At 41.0% G+C, this 21,850-nt stretch overlaps 1 long non-coding RNA gene across 1 annotated transcript in view; it reads right to left on the reverse strand.

Moving 5' to 3' along the window:
* Positions 1–7,906: 7,906 nt before the first annotated feature.
* Positions 7,907–21,850, reverse strand: part of LOC121143134 — a 30,735-nt gene continuing 16,791 nt past the window's right edge. The window contains exons 3-4 of the long non-coding RNA XR_005880235.1: positions 8,495–8,600; positions 7,907–8,066 (exon numbers count right to left, since the gene is read on the reverse strand). This is a non-coding gene — a long non-coding RNA (uncharacterized LOC121143134). The remainder of the gene's footprint in view (positions 8,067–8,494; positions 8,601–21,850) is intronic.

Genomic DNA, 21,850 nt, shown 5'->3' on the forward strand with positions numbered 1-21,850 from the left:
ATACACACAGTACAATACATCTGAGTTGTTATTAACACTGTGTCAGGAATGTGCTTTGGCTGATGGGATTGTTCCTAATATCAGTCATTGTACCTTATGAGTTGTGTGTGCCCAATGGGTACTTGCTAAGAGGGTTACTAAGAACTGTCTCTTTTCTACATACACCTGCAGTGTAATCAGGAAGACACTGCCTACAAATGTACTAAGACTGAAATCTCATTTGTTCCTAAAATAAAAGCCTAACTTTTTTTGTTTTGTGTAGCCCTGACTGTCCTAGAACTCGTTCTATAGACCAGATTACCCTTGAACTCAGAGATCTGCCTGCCTCTGTCTTCTGTGTGCTGGGATCAAAGGCGTGCACCACCACCCAATGCCTAACAGTATTTCTAAGAGAACTCATTTAGTCTGAATGGAGAACGGTAACTGTTACAGGGGTGATGATCACACCAGGTAATTGGCAAGAGCACAAGCTGCTGACTGACTAGAAGACTAGACACAAAGAAGCATTTTATCAGAAAATTAAATAGGTGATCCTTACTTTCCTGACGTGGGGCAGGGAACTACTAATAATGGATGTAGGTTTAGTCCCTTGAGTGTCTGAGAAAGTAGAACGAAGGAGTGACTGTGGATGCTGACTCCAGAGAGGCACACAGTGGTGGCTACAGCCGTTGTAGACTAATTGAGACAGGCTTGGTGGAAACTCAGGGCGGGAGATAAGGAGAGCAAGCAGGGGAAGGAATTACTATCATGATTGCAGGTGACAGATGAGGATGAAGGGAGAATCAAACAGGGACTATTTGAGTAAGAGGTAAGACATAGCCTGTATACACTTGCTAAGTAGTAAGGACTACTGCATAGAAATCCTCTCAGAGCACGCTCATACTCCTGTTATTGTCCACACTGGCGTGACCATTTGGGTAGCAAACTGGCAATAAGTACAGTCTGCTGACTACATGTTTTGCCCACTTTTGCTATTGTTGGAAGTATCTTCCAAGAAGTTTTTATGTACCAAGATGTTTATCGTATCTTTATTTATGGCAAGAAGCTACAAATGATTCAGAATGGCCAGTAACTTGGGAATGTTTACATAAATTACACTGAACCTTGTAAAACCCTTACTTATCATCAATTTGAAAGACAACCATAAGTTCCAATGATATATAATTGAACAATGAGGTTATATAGATCCAAGGATGCTTTGTTTTTACCATGTTTACATGTCTGGAGTCAGAGAAAATCATGAGTCTTACATTTTCATTGTAGGTGTTTTTGTAGGAAGACTTGTGGGTTGGAGGCATCTGCCTGAGGACAAGTTCTACAGAGAAAAGCAAGACACGGTTTCAAGAGTTACTGTTACCCAAGCCAGGGTGAGATACTTAATGCAAAACCACAACCTTCAAAAAGTCTGAATCATTTAGTGAATCATAAACGTGAAAGTGGAAAAGTTTTATTGATGCTTAGCCAGCTTATCTCATTTATATTGTAGTTATGTAAGTGAAAGTTATTGGATAGAATTTATTTCTAAAGGACAGGTTGGTTGTCTTTCTTTTGAATTTTTAAAATGTGTGTCCATGGCAGAGAACAACTTGCAGGAGTCAAGGAGTCAAGTCTCTACTTTTTCCTTTACATGGATTCAGGGAAACAAATTCTGACTGCTGGTCTTGTGTGACTGAGCTGTCCTGCTAAGCCTTGGTTTTCAAAACAAGGCTTTACTAGATAGTAAGGACTATGAGACTATCCTGGAACTCTCTGTATAGTCTAGGTTGGCTGCCCACACACAGTCCTCCTGTTTCAGCCTCCCAGTCATAGAATTACAGCTGTGCATCATCAAACATATCCTTCTTAATAAGCACAAACAACGGTACTTGTCAATAGAGATGGTTTCTTAGATTAATAAGAAGCAAAATATAGAAAGAAAATGCTTCTCAAGGGGATGCAAAGCACCACAATATGTTCTTTCTTGCTGTTGACGTTATCTGCCTGTTTAATCATTCTCCTTTCAACCATTTTTACAATTTTTAATTTTTTAAAAAAAGTAGTTGCTTAATGATGGAGATTTGTTTTGAGAAAAGTATCATCAACTGATTTTTTGTGCAAGTGTCAGAGGGCATTTGCACAAAGCTATCTGGGAATACACTGATAAATACCTAGTACGTACATATTTGAGCATGTGTTCATGTGCACATGTGTGTAGAACTTTCTATTGCTCCCAGAGCTAGGAAGAACAATTTGTAAGTTTAAATCTAGCATCAAAGAGAATGATGCGCTCAAGAGACTCAGAAAATCAGAGATGCCTGGGGCTAGGGCCTGCATAACACAGAGAACTGTTTTCTTTATGCAAGCAAATAAAGAACGCTCTAAAACAACAGTAAGGAATGGGATGTAGCTCAGTGGTAGAGCACTTACCTAACATGCAAGAGATCCTGGGTTCAGTCCCCATTACACAAAGAAAACAATATAAGACACAGTAGAGTAAGATCACAAAACAATAGGTTCCCTAACTGTCATTACCAAGAGTAATACAATATACTAATAAAAATATGCAATAACATATAATAATGTGCGATATGATTTTGTGTGGCTGGCAGTACCGTAGGTGTATTGACACTAGCAGTACCACAAACAAAATGCATACTCCCAACTTTTCAAAGGTTACAGTGTGACAAGGTGATACCACTATTATAACAGGACTATAGCTGGCTGAGACATTGTTATGCAACCCATAACTCTGTCATGTTTTAAAAGAATATTTTAGTAAACTTTTTAAAGTACCAAGAACAAATGACTAGAGATTGTTTTAAAGCGACTCTGGAATTGATGTATCTATTAACTACTTTTCAGGAGGCTAAGGAGTTTAATGGAGATACTTTAGTTGAACTCTTGCTTCTGCCAACATGGCCTTTTGTAAAATTGTGCTCGTCTATAATTTTCCTATCCAATTGTGTCAAAATACCCAATAATGGTCAACTGCCAACTTCAAAGTAACGGTGAGTGAACATCTGGAATGAAGCAAATAGGTTATATCCTGAGTGCAGGACATCTCCACAAGGAGGGTGAGCCAGGCATTTTGTGAAGGCAAATATGTTTCCCCTTTAACTTATCACTGAACTCTGTTTATTTCCACACTAGCTGTGGGGTCCTGACCAGCCAATCTACTGAAATCCCCAGGAATACAAACCTCAGATGGCTTTCTGTCTAATGTAACAAAAGATTATTCTTTAATCCCTTGGGAATTTGTAAGCTTATTTATTTTCACAGCCCACAAAATTCAGGCTCAGCAAGGAATGCAAAGTGCTTGACACATATGTATTATGCATGTGTGAGCATTTGTTTATATTCTCTTTGACGTCTTCAAATCTGTTCAATGAGCCTTTTTATTCCGTACTTATTATATACAATGTTTCATTAAGATCCATGGTGAGAGTCACTCCGAGTTTGTATTTACATTATTTAAGCACTGCGACTGATGCTTGCTACTAGTTATGTAAATGGAAAATAACTTCGAAGATTGATGACACGATTAGCCTTCTTGCACTTGGTGACTCTGTTGCCTCTTGATTTTTATTTATGTCCCAAATGATGAGCAACCTTTCCATTTTCCCACCCACGCAGTCGTCTGATCTCTAGATATGGCTGGGAATAAAGACAGTATAACATAACGGCTTGCACTTCAGAACGGCAAGAGCAAGTCTAGACACCATGAGGTAGGTCAGCTTCCTGGAGGAACTAGAGATCTGCTCTCAGGGAGCAAAGCTGTCCTGGGCCTGATGGAGAAGCTGGCAGAGCTCTGTCCTATGTGGACAGCTCTGTGAGGGCCAAGAAAAGACCTATGCCACAGAAACAAGGATCTATCAATGATTAACAGGCAGATAATGCAGTGATTCAAAATTGTATGAAACAGTAGACTAGGCACTAGAAAAAGTAATTGCCAATAGCTGCTTTGAAATGGAACAGAAAAGCAGGACCAATGGCAAGTTGGCCTGGGAGAAAGTGCTGCTCCTGTGGACCAGAACAGACCCAGTCTTGTGAAAAGACATCATAAATAAATTGAAGAATTTTCAAGATCACTCCCTCCCATTCACAATTATTAATCAGTCCCTTTTCTATCACCCACCTGAAAAGCCAAAGCAAAAACTCCAAGTCAGAAATGAAACAAAATCTCTAAGCGGGTCCTGAACCTTGTGGGGTTTTCACAAAGTCAGTTTTATCAAGCGAGAGTCATAGCTACATTTTTACTTCAGCAAAGTACAGGCCACATTCAACTTAAGGAAGCTTACAGTATCCTACTTATCTACCTGTAATTTCATTCTATTTTTACCCCAGTTCACAATCCCAATTATCCTGTGTTTTGGTCTTAGTCATATTCAGAACATCCCGAAATAAAATTCTCTTTGAAGCTGCCTGTAGCCTTTTCCAATTCAAAGGCGCCCCTGCCTCTTTTCCATCCACCACCCCCACCACAGGCTACCACAGGGTCATTTCATCATGCAGACCTTACCACCTCCTCTCCACCTGCCCTTAACTGGACTTGCTGCACTGGAAAATCCCCCCTTTCTAAAGAAAACCAATTAGCATGACACAATGCAGGCTAAGGCAGGCTAAGGTCTGTGGGTCCCTGTTAAAGGGATGCTGGTGTTTGTATCTTCTGTTCCCTTCTGGGCATTTTTTTTACTTTGAACAAACATCTGAAAGACATGGAATTGGTGGTGGGGATTTTAGGTAAAGATGTTATCTCTCTCTCTCTCTCTCTCTCTCTCTCTCTCTCTCTCTCTCTCTCTCTCTCTCTCCCTCTCACTCCCTTTCTTCCTCTCTCTCCTCCCTCCCTGTCTGTGTCTCTCCCTCTGTGTGTGTGTGGGGGGGAGGTATGTGTGTGTTTGTGTTTGTGTGTGGGGAGGTGTAGGCCTGTGTGTTTGTGGGGCTGGGGGATTATAGGGTGTGGGGAGGTGTAGGATGTGTGTGTGTTTGTGGTTGGGTGTGGGGAGGTGTAGGGTGTGTGTGTGTGTGTGTGTGTGTGTGTGTGTGTGTGTGTGTGCATGTTGAGGTGTGGGGATAAAAAGACGATATTCTTGTCCTCAAATCTCAGCTCATGGGTTACTGTTGGGGAGCTAAGAGCTGATCTTCTGAGCTTTGTGAAGATTTGGGAACAGTGAGAATGGCTGTGGACTCAGCAATAAGTTGAACCCTAGGAAAAAAGTGTCCTCTCAAGTGGCCTGCACTTTAGTGTCTATAATAAAGGTTAAAATACTTGAACTCTCTCTTTAATTGGTCTATATTTTAACTTTGCATGTAGCGGTGAAAGAAAGACTTTTTTGGCATTAAACTGCTAGTGTGTGGAAACTAAGTGTCTGAAATCTTATTAAAACAGTGGTCTGATTTTGACGGAGTTGAACTACTGTGAAAATTAATTGATTGTTTCTCACTTGGGCTTTGGGAAAGTCATTAAGGTTTTTATGGTTTATGGAAAATTGAGAATTGAAGTGTGCTAGAATCAATGTGTTGTCTTGATGCACAGAGAAAATGGCACTTGAGACAGAAGAAAGCATCAACAGCCGCTCTGAGCGTCTCCCTCTGCTTTCCTCCTTTGACGGGCATATTTACATAGAGATTCTATATTTACTTGTATTCAGAAGTCCTTAGTCAGTCGTTTCATTGTGATGTTCACTGGGAGAACAAAATAATGAGGTCTGAGAGATGAGCCACTGCATATTAGAATCTATTCCTTACTGAGAATTAAAAGAAAATGAGGACATAATCTAGAATACCAGAAATAATCCAGCAGGGCTGTATATTTTAAACCAAGGTTGAAGTTGACCTAACATGGCAGTCCCTACCTCCAGAAAAAAACCCTTAAATATTCTATATTGGGCTTATGTATATTATGGAGAAAATCATGGATCCTTGTACAAATAATGAGCACTGAGCTGAGACCAGCTGATGCTACCAGCAAAACTTCCCAGCTTTATCTGTATCTTAGACTGGATAACACTAAGTGGTAACAGAGAATACCATTGTGTGTCTTCGTTTCATTTTCTCTTCTCCTTATGTCCTTTCTGATTGGGTCTTTTCCTCATTGTAACCACTAGTAACCCTGCAAGAACTCGATCTCAACCTAGTTTTTATAAGTACCAGATTGGTTGGGAGTTGTAAGGGTAGCCACTTCTAGCACTATTCATTTCTGCCACATGTATTCCAAAGGGAAAGTGGTATTTTAGTTTTTCCAAACTCCTCCACCTGTAGACTGATGGTTTCCTCCATTGGGTAAGCAAGATTGCTTCCAGGCCACCATCCTTTTTACACAGCCCTGGGGCTTACTGTGGATTCTGGGAGAAAAGGTAAACTAGCAATGAGAGGTTAGTTAGGAAAAGACTTGTCTTAAGAGCATAGAGTACACAAACTTGCCCTGTAGGTAGCAGCTTGACTATCTCAGCTGTCATTGCCCTCTACAAATTAGATGGTTGTTTAGAAAAAAAATTGACTGTAAAGGGGCTATTTTTACAATCATTGGGGAGCAAGGAAGGCTCATCAAGTTCCATGGAGAGTCCTTACTTGCTTTGATCATATTTTACCTAATTAAGTTAACCACTGATGACTCTGTTGTGGAATTAAGAATGTCAACGGAGTATACTATGAATAGAGAAGCTTTTTTAACTATTTATTAATTTTATTTTATTTGCATTGGTATAGAAGGTGTCAGATCCCCTGAGACCAGAGTTACACACAGTTGTGAGCTGCCACATGGGTGCTGGGAATTGAACCCAGGTCCTCAGGAAGAGCAGACCAGTGCTCTTAACCTCTGAGCTATCTCTCCAGCTCCGAATAGAGAAGCTTTAAATCTCCCTCATAAATAGTGTCTTGCTTAAAAATTAATTTTTCTGTTTCTGTGGCTTCCTTATCCAAGCCAGTAGAAAGTTCATGAGTCCATTATGAAGTAAGTGCACACCCGGACTGAGGCAGGATGCCAGTTTATCTTATGGTTGTCAGCCTGGTATGGAGGCCTTACCCTTGGCTTTACACCACCAACCTCCGAGTGAGTAATTCCCGCCTTCTGCTCCTACAGTCAACTTATCCTATTATGTGTTCCTGTGATAGACATCTCTGAACATGTTCTAACAACTTGTACCGAGGAATGCTTTCAGTTGAAATAGAAGACTAGCAGTTTTTACTGCTTCCGCGGTTGCTCATAAGAATATAATGTGTTAATCTATATCTACTAAATCAAGAGTATTGCAGCTATAGGTTAAGACATCAAAAGGAAGGGATAAAAAGAACGTTTTCAATAGATGTGCTAAAGCATATATTTTTTAAAGTGGTAACAATTAACTAAAGCACAGGTCTGAATCAGGAGATTTACCACTCTTAGGTTTTTTTTCTCTTAACCTGCTCAATGATCCACATTTGACATCATACCTAACAGTCATCTTTCTGAGCACCATTTTTGTTTTTAATTTTTATTTATTTTAATATTTTATCCTTCAAGATGTATGACCAATGTATTCCTTTTCAGAGATGACATTTCTTCATCCAAGGGAGGGATGAGAAGACAGACAGACAGACAGACAGACAGACAGACACACACACACACACACACACACACACACAAGGTGTTTTGGGTCAAGCCATGGTCTTCTGGAAGCCTGCATTAAAACATGCCTAAGGTATGCAATTCATTTGGATTTAGTCAGAGGTTGATGAATTTCACTGAACCAACCAGCAACCTGCTTTCAGATGAAAATGAGAGATGGTAGGAATAAGAGAAAACTGTTCATAATGGGATAAAGGAAATCTTCTAGCCAGGAAACAGAAAGACACAAGCTACCATGGACAGGAACTCCAGAAACTGATCTGCCTTCACAAGTCCTCTGTGCAGCTGACATTTAACCAGATTTTAAGAATAAATTGTTCATTTCTTTATTTATTTCATGTGTGTGCCATGGTATGTGTGTGGATTTTCTGTGTGCATTCTGGGGCTTAAACTCAAGTCTTCAGGCTTCCTAACAGGTGTCTGTGGCAGCAGGGCCATCCATCTCCCCTGCCTTCAGCTGGGTTTTTAGACAAATATTCAGAGTCTGCAGGAAAAAGGAGAAAATGCTGGCAGTAATACGTTTCGGTGTCTTCATTGTGCAACTTTGGAGCTCAATTTGATTCTGATAGAGGTAGCAGTAGGTTGCATAGCTATGTAATTTCATAGGAACTAGTGGTATCTACCAATACCCAGATCCCTCTGAAAATCAGCAACCGATCTTTCTGGATATGCTCTGGTATCACCCCACGAGACAGTTTATTTTCCCTTTAAAGTGATGGCAGTGACAAAGGCAAAGGCTACGTCAGCCCTCGTGGTGAGCCAATAAGCCTAAGGGATCAGGAACAGCGGATGGCCACTTCACTGACACTCTATACTAGTTCCCTTCCATGGTACAACCGTCCCCAACACACACACTCAATTAGAAAAAGGCTTGAGAGTCGGGGAATAGAAACCCAAGTATGGAAGGCTCACCTTAAATATGGGGAAGCAAATGAAGCATGCAATCAAATGGAGCTGTATTTGAGGCGTGCTGCATTGTCTCTCTGCAAACTCAAGTCACCTTGTTGCATCTGTTTTCCTGTGTGGAAGACCGGGGTGGGGGGAGGGAGAAGTAACTGTTCAAAGCAATAATATATAATAAGTATTCCATAAGTCAGTTGGCATCAGTTTGTCACAGTAAAATATTGTTCTGTTAGAATCTATTTCTGTGTCATAAAAGATTTATCATATCATAATTATACAGACAGCTGTCATTTAAAGTTGTAAAGAAACTCTGATTAAAATATATATGTGTGTGTGTGTGTGTATAGGTGTCTAGTACTGGCATGAGTACTTTGTGTACACATGTGGGTGTAGAGGGCAGAGGTCAACTTTGTATGTAATCCTTAGGCTCTCTCCACCTTGTTTTATGAAAGTCTCTCACTGGCCTAGGGTTAGGCTAACCAGCTGGCTAGTGAGCCCCACTTGCACAGAACAGGGGCTACAAGTACACACCCCATGCTTGACTTTATTAACATAAGGTTTTACAAGGCAAGCACTTTACCTACTGAGCCCTCTCCCAGCTTCTCAGAGCACTTTACCTACTGAGTCCTCTCCCAGCTTCGCAGAGATGTTTTCTTCTTCCCAGTGGGTCACCTGAAGAACTGTGCTGACAGTGTAGCAGTCCAGCCTGTGAGGAGTGAACTCACGTGCATGTTCTGGGCATTAGTCAACACGCATTGTTGGCCAGGGACCGGCAAGCTCAGCCAGATTGGAGAAAGTGATTACACTAGTCTTGTATCCCACCTCTGTAATATGGGCAATGGAAACATTTTCTCCCTTTTCTTCCTTATGCAACCCTCAAACCATACACATTGCCACACCAAAAATACCCGATAAGAGTTACTAACTGGGAATTGCCTAGCCCTAAGGTAAGAGGGCAGAAGGAAACAATACAGATGATGCTGATACAGTCTAGCTTATGTGGGAAGGATTCCTTTTCTTTCACACTGAATGCTAGAGTTGGCTGCCTCTAGGATGGACCACCTGGGAGCTATTTGTTTCATGGTTCAAAAGTTTGTATATTGAGCATTTGTTCTGATAATGATCTAAATGCCAGTTCTACTTTTGCCATGAATAGCAAGTCTAACTTTTTTTTTTGGAACTGTGCTGCAAGGGGACAAAAATGACTGTAGCACTGAGTCATGAAGGAGCAGTTTCTCTCTTTGGGATGATTAGCCTTATCTCTGGGTAAAGCAACATTTCAGGACACACACACACACACACACACACAAACCACCATCTCCATTAGCACCTTATTCTACCCTTCTGTGTATTTGTCTTCCCTCCACAAAAGTAGGAGAGATGGTCATTCAAACAATCAGGAACTCTATCTAAATCAGATCAGTTAGATTTTTCCATGCCCCCACCTTTAACCAGGACAAAAAAGTAGCAATTTTTCCCAATAGCAAACAGTTTCAAAAGGGAAAGGGCTGTGTGGTTACATAATAACTCAAGATTTCAGAGGCATGCTAAATGTTGGCAAGCTTGATTGACCCAATCCCTTTACTGTTTTCTCACTCATATCTCCTATGAATATACAGCTGGCGGTGAAGTTCAATGTAGAATGATGCCTAGCATGCACAAAGCCCTGAGTTTGAGTCAAAGGGCTGGATAAACCCAAGTGGTGGTGTGTGCTTGTGGAAGATAGAGAGAAATAGAAGCTCATCACCCTTGTCTACATAATGGTCAGCCTGGGCTACTTGTCTCAATTCTAATTCTGTATGTATGAAAATGACTTCAGAGTTATTAGCTATTGAGGCACATCATTGCCATGAGACACTTTAAACTATTGTTTACATTAAAATAAGAACAATGAGACATTCCAATTTTGCATCTTGGCACTGTTTGAGCAGAACATTCAATGTTTATGACTTTAACTTCCAACACACAATGCAAGGCCATATCATCTGGTCCATGTAAGCCCACCACTGCCTGCACAACATTTTCTAATTATATCGTCAACCTACCTTAAGAACAAATGGGGTAGAGAAATAGCCCAGTCTTAAGTATTTGCCTTCCAATCTTGAGCACCTGAGTTTAGCCCCCCCACAACACACACACAAAAACCCCACAACAAAAAGCCAAGTATGGTGACTTTCTTTTGTAATCACAGTGCTGGTCTTGGGCTAAAGCCGACCTGGAAGCATAATGAAGTTGGGACTTTCAGCCCAGGGAGACACTGTATCTAAAACAAACAACAAAATGTGCACCATTCCTGAGTAACAAGCAATACCCAAGGCTTTCAAAGGTGTCTCTACATTAGTGTATTCACCTGTACACACACACACACACACACACACACACAGAGAAATAGAGAGAGAGAGAGAGAGAGAGAGAGAGAGAGAGAGAGAGAGAGAGAGAGAGAGAGAGAGAGAGAGAGAGAGAGAACAAATTTAGCCTGGGAAGTGATTACAGAATGTGGTATTCATGTTCAACAAGGAAGTATGGTAGACAATCTCCAGTTTCCCAAGACATGGAAAAGGCCTCTTACAAGGCAAGTTAATAATGACTATGAGTTATGTTTGTTTTTCTTGCTGCATTTTATTACTAAAACTCATTCTTCTGCCAGGAGGCAGAAGAGCTTTGTGGCCTCTGTTGAATTTGTTCATCTTAATCTCAACTTTTTTTAATAGAATGAGAGTTTTGACTTAATATTTTCATTTAAAATTATAACTACATGACCTTTAAGCTCTTTCTCACTCTATAACCTCTATTTTTATTAAACCTTCCCTTAAAATGAATGGTTGGAAATGTCTTTATAATAATAGTTAAGCAATACTTACTGTGATAGCCGCTTAAGACTATAGGAATGTTTGCAGGAGTGATGGCCATCTGCAGGGATAATGTAGACCCTGGAAACCTCCACAGACTTTTTTTTTCTCATGTCCTTGAGAAAAAAATTTCTCTAAAAACTATATTCTTCAACTTAAGACCTTCCTCCCATTTTTTACTCCTCTCTTGTTCTGGGAACATCCCTGAGAGGAAATCATGGCCGAGAGGACCACGAAGCAACTAGAGTGGGTATACCTTCCTGCACACACTGTAAAGATCTGGTCCATGTAGAGATGCCCGGTTATTTTCACTCACCTTTGTTCACTGTGGGGGACTCAAAAGCTGCTCCTCCAGGCTCCCTGCTGAGCTTCCTGACTCCTACTCTCCCTTTCCCTCCTGGGATCATTCACTCCTTCCTCTCTGAATCCCAGCCTGGCCTGGCCTTCACTCATTAGACCTCCTTGGATCCTGAGAGGCACTCTGTGTGATCAGCTCTCAGCTGTGTTCTCTAGACTTCTAAATTTTCAGTGTTTGTTGTTGATGACCACTGGCAAAGCTGAGGATGAACTCCAAGTCCTCCCCCAGCTCAGCACTTGCTGAACCGTCACATCCAAACCCTTGTTGACTGCTTTTGTTTCTTAATGACATTTCTACCAACTGACCGTTTTTACTTTATTTAGTTTAAGATTTTTCACGATTTCAGTTAGCACGCTGAGATTTCCTTTCTGCTGTCTGTGTTTACATATTGCTACCTAAAGTCTGAAGGATGATATCTATAGAGCAGGATTAGCATGCACCATGAAGAAATGAATTGAATATGTTAAAACACATGAGTTTATAATGATATTTAAATATGCTAAAATAGATGAGATATAATGATGACACATGCCTGGAATCCAAGTACTCAGAAAGACAGGGCAGGAAGGTTTCCATGAGTTTGAAGCAACATTCTCCCTCAAATACACCAAAAAAAAAAACCCCAAAAAGCAAATAATCAAAAAACCCACACTACCACCACCACCAACACACAAAGCCATACACACTTGCACACTCTTACACACCTCATTAGTCATTTTAGGAAGCTGGTAGCAAAAAGACACAAACAAAGTGTTTACCATGCTTTTTCCCATAGAAATATATCACAGAATCACCAAGTAGTTCACTGGTAAAAGGTTTATGTACTTATTTACTGGAGTGTGTGTGTGTGTGTTTGTGTGTGTGCGTGTTTTGAAATGACTTGATGGGTTAATAGAATTAAACTATCACTAGTTAAATTGAAAAAAAGGCCTGAGTCAAAACAATACAGAGAAACCCTGTCTCGTAAAAACCAAAAAAAAAAAAAAAAGAAAAAAGGCCTGAGTAATAACTGTTAATAAAACATTAGGGGTAAAAATTACCGGGAAATTTTGTAAGGCATAGACGGAGCAGACTACCTAGAAGTTACAGAAGAAATTAAACTAGAAAATAGTAAATGACCATAAGTTCTATGCTTCCTCAGAACATGCTAAGGAAAACATAAAATACTATGAAATATTCTTACAAAAATTGAATGATCCTTGGCAAGGCCTCCTGACCTTTCTGTGAATTTTTCAGAAAGTTCAAGAGACAAAGAACATCACAGAAAGACAAACAGAAAAACTCAGCATGGGGCAGGGAACCCTAAAGGGTCAAGCCGCCTGCCTCACTAGAAGAAAACCAAAGGAAAAGAGGAATGAGCAGGAGGTGGAGAGAGTTCTCAGTGGTAAAGAGGGCTTGATGCTCTTCCAGAGGACCCAAGCTTGGCTCCTAGCACCCATGTCAAGTGACTCACAGTCACCTATAACTCTAGTTCCAGGAGATCTTACAACTTTTTCTGGCCTCTGCAGGCACCAGACATACATGTAAAGACTCATATAGCACATAAACAAAAGTAAAAAAAAAGTTTTTAAAGAGAAAAGAAGAAAATGGGACACATATGAGGATCGACTTTAGAAGCATTTAATGTGTATTTTGACTCCTTAGCTGAACAAAGTAATTACAGGCAAATGTTATCTTTGGAAGCAATCAGAGAAAACTAAGTGCTTGATAATATTGAACAGTTAATTTTTAAGTATAACAATTGCATTACAGTTATTTTAAAGTAATCCTTATCTTAAACACATGTCACAAAATATTCATGAAAAGAAGTGATAAGAAACCTAGAATTGATGTGGGAAGCATATAGACCATGGGAGATAAGGATTGGATAAAGTAAAGAGGCTGGGAATGACACAATGACGTTAGTGATGGCTCCATGGCACTTCATTTTTTAATTATTTATTATTTTATTTCGTTTTTAAATATTTTTTATTATTTTAATTTTAAATAGCTTGTTTTACATGTCAATCCCAGTTCCCTCTCCCTCGCCTCCTCCTGCACCCCCCACCATCCCCCCCATCCTCCCACCCTATTGCCAATTCCTTCCACATAAGGGGATATCTAGAGTTTGTCATTTCACTCAGGGTAGGGTTCAGGCACTCCCCTAAGAGTCCAGACTGAGAGAGCATCCCTCTTTGTGTTATGGACACACGATGTCTGTTAGTATTCGAGGGATAAACACTGATCCACTGCTCAGGACCCCATAGGTTGCCTAGGCCTCCTCACTGATTCTCACATTCAGGGGGTCTGGATCAGTCCCATGCTGGCCTCCCCGCATCGGTCTGGGGTCGAAGAGCTCTTATGTATTATTTTATTTTTATGGTGTACTCCCATGGAGGTCAGAGGAGGATGTCAGGTGTCCTGTTTTCTTGGTCTCCGTCTTATTCTCTTGAGATGGAGAAGCTGAACCTAACGTTTGCCATTTTGGCTAGGCTGACTGGCCAATGAACTTCCAAGACCCACAGCACTGGAGCAACAGGCACTTGACCATGTCCAATGCTTACCTGGATTCTGGTGATTCAATCCTTTTCTTACCCATGGAGCCATAACCCCAGTCATATATGGTAATTCAGTGTGTTATTCTTCATACTCTTAATATGTTAAAAATTTATGACCATAAAGTGTTTTTGAGGATGCAGTAATTAATACATTTCCCTAATAGAATCCTGTAGAGCGAAGTCTTCCCCACCATCTGCCTGGGCTCTTCCACAGTTGCAGTCCCCAAATAACACACAGGATGCTGTATTACTTATGAAGCTGTTGGCAGTTTGCTGGTTATCTCTGACTTAAGTATTTACTCCATAATTGTTCATCTAAGTATTTCTCATTGGAGAAAGGGTCCGGACTTCTTATCCATATGGCAGCTACATCGTGACTCCCTGTGCTTCTCCTTCCTAGAGTCCTCCTTGACTCCTAGTCCCACCTATCTTGCTTCCCTATTGGCCAACAATGCTTTATTGACATATACACAGGACTTCCCCATCAGAATTCCTAACTTTTCAAAAGAAAAGTTAGTTCTAAAACTGTATTCAATCCAACATATCCAGAATTTACTCTGTAAGAGTGGATGGTGAAGTCAACATATCTCCCTCATACTCTCCCAAAACAAGTCCCCCACTTATACTCCTCCAAAACAAGCACCTTCACATTCCCCCCAAAACAAGTCCCCTTTCCTCAAAACAAGTTTCCCCTTATACTGCCCCAAAACAAGTACCCCCATATACTCCCCCCAAACAAGTTTCCCCTCACACTCCCCCAAACAAGCCTTCAGAAAACATGATACTGCCTCTTAGAATACAGACACTGAATGAAAAAAAAAGATGTGAAGGAAGTGCTTATTAGTTTTAGTTGTACCACTGTGTCTTATGAGAAATATGATGATCCAGGCTGAGGGCCTTATTGTGTCAATCTAGGTGAACTAAGGGATTTGAACTGACACCCAGAAGGAGCCCAGTAAGACCACTGAAATGATCTGAGGAGCCATAGCCAAGTCACCACTTGCTGGGACTGCAGGCAGGTGGGGAGCAATTTTCTGCTACAGGTACAGGGGCTATAGGTCTGAGAATAGGGTACCAGACCCACGAGGGACAATGTGCTGTCCATGTTGGGAGATCAGGACAAGGCAAGTACAGTTCCAGTCCTGACCAAAAGTCAGGATGGGAACGGTAGCTTGCAAAGAGGGAAGCTACTGAAAAGACATCCTGACTTCGATAGGACTAGGAGAGAGGCTGAAGTATACTGTGATGAGTCCTGCCAGCTAGCTCCCAAATAATGACATGGATACTTATTATTAATTATGAAAGCTTGGCCTTTAGCTTAGGCTTGTTTTTAACTATCTCTTATAACTTTAACTAACCCATAATTTTATTAATCTAGTTCTACCCTGTGGCTTTTACCTCTATGCCATTCTGTGTGTCTTACTAATTCCACCATCTAGCTGACATCTCTAGCTTGTCTAGATTCATGTCCAATTTCCTGTCTCTACCCAGAAGTCCCACCTATCTCTCCTGATTAGCTATTGGCCATGTAGCTCTTCATTAAACCAACCAGAAGGCACCTTAGGTAGAAACACATCTTTACAGTGTAAACAAATATCTCATAACAGCCCACTGATACCCAGTGTAGACCACAGCACAGAGCTCACACTTGCAAGGAGAAAGCAATAGTGGCATGGGACCTTGGTTGGAGTAGCATCCTATGTACAACTACCTGGATGCAGACAGAGGACATCAAGGTACTCATGTGGATATGGAATTTGAACCCTGGTCTAAGTTCTCACTCTGTTTTTCCATTGTACACTCTACTCTGTCTTCTAGCTCACGGAGTTGATGGGCATTCAGGAGGTACTTTGCCAAACACTTCTATCTACCAGCTTGGAGCTGTTCTTACCATGGCACTCCTCCCAAGCCCTCCTCAAACACTAATCCCTTGCTCAGGCAGCTGTAGAGAAGAGCCAACAATGTGTAAAGGGGAGGGGGGAGCAGAGCCAACTAAAAGCCTGGACTATGGAAGCAAACTCACCTGAGTTTATTTCTCCCCAGTTTGCTAGCTCTGGGCAGGTTTCCCATCCTTTTGGAGTGTTTGTTTTGTCATTTGCAAAAAAAAGAGAATTATATATCTGCACTTATTGTCATGAAAATGGAATTGAAAAAGGAATGTGACAATATAATGTTAAAGGAGCTGGAAGCACATGCTCCTTTAAAACAAAAGGTAATTTTTGTCACTGGAGTTCTGGAATATGTTGAAGCCAGGTAGTTGCAGGATAGCAAGATTTTAGAAAAAATTTTAAATGGCATGTCACAAACGAAAGTTGTGTCATGATCCTGTCTGAGCTTGATTGAGGAAGCGTTGTTTTTATAAAATTTTATTAGTTAGAACATTACGGTACCAGTCCAGGCTCTTCCTTGTAGTAAACCTTTCCCATCATGACTGAAATCGTGGGGTCTGTTCTGCGCTTCCTGATAATAATGTACAATTCGAAAGGTATTTGTTTCTCTATTCTCTACCAGTAGTTTGGGCATCATGATTCCAAGATGTTAGCAGCTTACACCACACATAACAAAAGAGGTTCATTCCTTTGGGCTGGAGCAAGGACATCATTCTAAAACAATTATCTGGGGAAATTTTGTCAGGAATAGCCTATGGAGCTTTTCCAATGAAATTGAAAATTACAGAGGATTAGAGACTAGTGTAATGTGTCAGGGATTTGTTTTGCTCAAAAATACAGTCCATGAATGAGCAGCTCCGTTTGAGGGCTGGCTCAGACTAAGTGAGATTTAGTTTGTGCAGATAGCTGTGCATTATGAGAGACTGGGAAATGTCTTAGTGTTCTATTGCTGTGAAGAAACAGCATGACCAAGGCAACTCTTGTAAAAGAAAGCAATAAACTGGGAGCTTGTTCATAGTTTTAGGTGGTCGGTTCATGATTATCATTGTGGGATACAGACAGGCATGGTGCCTAAGCAGTAACTGAGGGCTTTACATGCTAATCTGAAGGGAGAGAGGGAGGGAGAGGGACAGAGATAGAGAGATAGAAAGAAAGGGACACAAACCACCACACAAAGTAAGCTTGCTTATTTATTATAAAGGTCTTTCTACCTTTTAATATGATTTCTAAAAAATAAAAACATTGTTCACAAAATGTGACTTCCTTTCATCCTTGCATTGCATTCCATAACAGTATATTTGAGATGGCCTGAAGAAGGTTTTTTTCCAATTGTTTTAAAGGAATTTAAATTTGAAAATGAATTATACAATTTACCATCACACAAATAACTTTACATTTTTTCATAGAAGAATCTTTATGCTTGCTGTTCATTTTGAATTATGAGCTGTTATTTATTTGGGTTTTTTGTTTGTTTTTTAAATTAGAAACAAGCTTGTTTTACATGTCAATTACAGTTCCCTCTCCCTCACCTCCTCCCCTGCTCCCCACTGACTTCCTATCCCATCCCCTTTCTGCTCCCCAGGGAGGGTGAAGTCTTCCATGGGAGATCTTCAAAGTCTGTCATATCATTTGAAACAGGGCCTAGCCTCCCCCCCCCCGCCATGTGTCTAGGCTGAGAAAGTATTCCTCTATGTGGAATGGGCTCCCAAATCCATTCATGTACTAGGGATAAATACTGATCCACTACCAGAGGCCCTATTGATTGTCCAGGCTCCCTAACTGACATCCATGATCAGGAGGTCTGGAGCATTCCTATACTGGTTTCCCAGCTATTGGTCTGGGGTCCATGAGCTCCCCCCTTGTTCAGGTCAGCTGTTTCTGTGGGTTTCTCCAGCCTGGTCTCAACTATGTATTTGTTTTTAACATGACGTGTACACAATTGTATTTGTGTGTAGGTCTATACACATGTGTGCAGTGCCCTCAGAAGCTAAATGAGGGTGACGGATCCCTTGGGCCCTGAGCCACAGGTGATTATGACCCCTGCCTGATGTGGGGTCTGAGAACTGAACTCTTGGATTCTTAACCATTGACCCACCTCACAACTGTGCTTAGCTTAAAAAAGCATCACTTTGCAAATGTTTACAGACTTCATATCCAGCATTAAATTTAGTTTTAAACTTCTTATTTGGCTAATTTCAACTAATTAAAAAATACTATCAATAATGATAGGAATTTAAGCAATTATGGGAAATAACTATTCAGTCTAGAAACCCCTTATATACCTTTGATCAACAGTTAGTGCTATAATTTTGTTCATTTCAAACTAATTTGCTGAAGATATTTCTGCTGTCTTTGGAAATCAATTTATAAAATCTTTGGGCTGCCAAAAGACTATTATGGATCCTTTTCTAACACTAATTTTTTGAAGTCATTCTCTGGTTAAAAAAAAGTAATTATTTTTTTCCTGGGCTCATCAAAATTATTTTAGATTTAGCAAACAACTTTTTGTTATGATTAGACAGCATTTGTTCTAACATTATTTAAGTAGTGATAAAAATCATGCATCGTAGTTTCCCACTGTTTACATGACCCTACAACATTCATATGAATAAAAAATTATCTGTTATCTGGACAAAACACTTGATAAAAATATCATCTGGAATATTCAGTTTCCTACCTCTTACCTAGTAGTTGATGCCTGTCAACAGAATGAAAAGCTGGGCTGAAAGCATCGTGCTAGTTTCCCTGAGTTCTGGGCAATGTCCCAAGATTGAAATGAATTGTTCTTGGAGCTGTGGGGAGTGGATATCTGAAATCGCTCTTTTAAAAGCCGTAGGAGGCTTAGGGACTATGAAACAGTAAAATGTCAACTTGCAGGAAATTAAAGGCTTTAAGTCCTGAGTGTGACCTTGGAGCAAGGTTGATTTCTAAGCAACTGCAGTGGTGGGGGGACCAGAAGCACAAAGGAGCAGGCAGAGAAGTCTGCCTCCAGCCTCCAGCCCAAGAGCTCCCCCAAACAGCAGGAATCTGAAATAAGAAAGAGTAGAGAAATAGTCTCAGCTCTACCACTGCTGCTTCCTGGTCACCTAAATTCCCTAAAAGCCATGGAGCCAATATAATGGTTGGTTTAACATCCAGGCTCTGGAGGCAGATTGTCTAGGATCAGAGCTGTGGTTTCCGTCACTTGCCACTGAATAAACTTGAGCACTGCAACCCCCCATTTGTAAAACAAGCTTGAAGTTAGCTCTTTGAGCTGCTGTGAAGAATCAGGGAAATGAGTAGAGGACCACACGGGGCAGCCAAGTTTCAACCCCAGATCTCCCATGAGCATCAGTCCCATGAGCTGTGGAAGAACACCCTAGATTAAGATGCAAAAGAGCGGTGATGGTGAAAACATAGCTCAACAAACTCCAGAGAGTATTGGGTTGCTTGGTTTTCAGTAAGTTGTATCTTATCAATACATTGGATGTCTGGATGAAATCACGAGCCCCACTGGGAAAAAAAAGTAGGCACCCACTAGTGATGGTTGATTTTGATTGCTGCCCATGATGCTATCAAGAATGCCCTGGAGGTAAGTGAAACACACTTCTGCGTGTGTCTGTGAGACTTTTCTGTAGACGATCAGCATGCAATTGAGGGATGGTAACCAAGGGAAAAGACCTGGGCCAGATCCAGTAGGCTGAGGACCTGGGTGAAGCAATTATAAACTGTAGAAGGTAGCCAGTGCATGAACACTTGATTGCTTTCTGAACAGGTGTGTGACTATTCTTGCTGCCATCGCTCACGGGCTCCAGCTCCTCCAGCCTTCTACAACTGATTCCCAGCAGCAAACCCAGAGAGAGAGTCTTCAGTCTAGGACTGGCTACATCTCCTGTCTCCTTTGCTCTGAAGCTCTCAAATTCTCCAATAGAGCACTGCTGGTCTTTCTGGCTCTATGACTCTTTTATGGGGCAACACTGAGCTTCAGACTGTGTAAGTCAGCCTACTAAGTCAGTCTTTGATTGTGAACACCAACTTTCACACATTCATATATGCATACATACACACATACACTTCTTGGTTCTAGTCCTCTACAGAATCCTGATGAGGGCACTGTAACTTGTTTTCAGAACTTATTTGTTCTTCCCGTGTGTGTGGCATGTCTGGTTTGTCAGTGTTCTGGACTAATAACAATTCCCTATTTTAATGAAGTTTGGGTCCATCTCTTGCCCTTGGAAGTGGGAGGTACAAAGAAGGCAGGAAAGGGGAGACTGGCCCACTTCTCTTTTTTATCCTGCCAGATCCTTCAACATTCCTGGCTTTCTGACCAACAGATTCAGTACTCCCTGAGTAATTACACAGGGTCATGGATCCTCTGCTGTCACCATAGTACCCCAGTAGAAGTTACAAAAACCAACCTTTTCATTGGCATAGATTGACCTTGGCAAAAGGGGAAGTGGACCCTTAACTGGGCTGGTTTAGGTGTAAATGAAATGGATTCTGCTGCTTGTGGGAAATTCTTGGAAAAAAAAGGAAAACAACGGTGTCCTAAACATTGCTACTTGCTGAGGGAGTGTGGAGCAGAAGGAAAGAAGGGGCTTATTATTTGAAAAGATGCTCTAAGTCTTTTTTATAAAAGATGCTACCAGCATCCCAGGACTTTGGGTACACAATAAAAAATCCTATCAGAAGGCAAACTTTCCTCCCATGTCCTGATGCTCTCACCATCACAGAGCTCAGACAAAAATACCACTTTAGAAATAAGTTTTCTGGAGGAAATGACACACAGAGTTATATACAGTTAGCAAAATACATGTTTGGAAAATGCCTTTGGAGCCAAGCTCCAGTTTTAGAGGAAAAGAATGCAACAATCAATACTGTTCAGTGGTGGAGATTCTGTAAACCTGAGAACAAGCATCCCTTTTTCTAACAATGAATAATCTAGCAAAAAATTACCACCGACACCAGCAAGCATTGATGGAGTGGCTATTCCACCAACCATCAATTTGCCCTGTCTACATCTCTACAAAAACCCTTCTTGAAGTCGTCAGGGAAATCTCAACAAAGGGGCTTTTCTGTTTTGTTTTTGTTTTGTTTTGTTTGTGTGTAACTCTTGCTGTCCTGAAACTCATTCTATAGACCAGGCTGACCTTGAACTCACAGAGCTCCTCCTGCATGGGCATGTACCACCATGCCTGGCTAAAAGGAGGCATTTTGGATAACATTCTTTCAAGGAAAGATAGAAAATGTCTCTCTGGCCTTTCTTGCTATGGTAAGAATCTATTGGGAATAGAGGATCAGTTTATGTTTAGACAACATGGAATTGGATTGAATATTTGGCGTGGGCAAACACTGCTTATGCTGGGCTTTGGGGACACAGGGTACTGAATCAGCATAAAATGGCTAACACTGGAGGATGTCTAGAAAATGCAAATGTAAACAGTGATGTAATCTGCTACATAGCTATTTCTGGTACTCACTTTCATGTTGTGTACTTCTGTATAAATATGACCTTGAAATCAGAGGCTTTCACCTTTGCAGGCAGTGTGCAGGCACGCACAAAGGCTTGCACACCTTTGTGTGTATGTGTGTGTGTGTGTGTGTGTGTGTTTATGTTTGTCTTTAAGCTTATGCACTTATCTGTATATTGACTGTGTGTTAGGGATTGTGTTTCTGTGCCTATCTGTGTGCAGTCCTTATATGCTGGCATGTATCTGGGTGCCTGAAGTCATCTGCCTGCCCAGTGGCCTGAG

The sequence above is a fragment of the Mesocricetus auratus genome, unplaced genomic scaffold, assembly GCF_017639785.1.
Source record: "Mesocricetus auratus isolate SY011 unplaced genomic scaffold, BCM_Maur_2.0 Super-Scaffold_100011, whole genome shotgun sequence".
NCBI classification, from domain to species: Eukaryota; Metazoa; Chordata; class Mammalia; order Rodentia; family Cricetidae; genus Mesocricetus; species Mesocricetus auratus.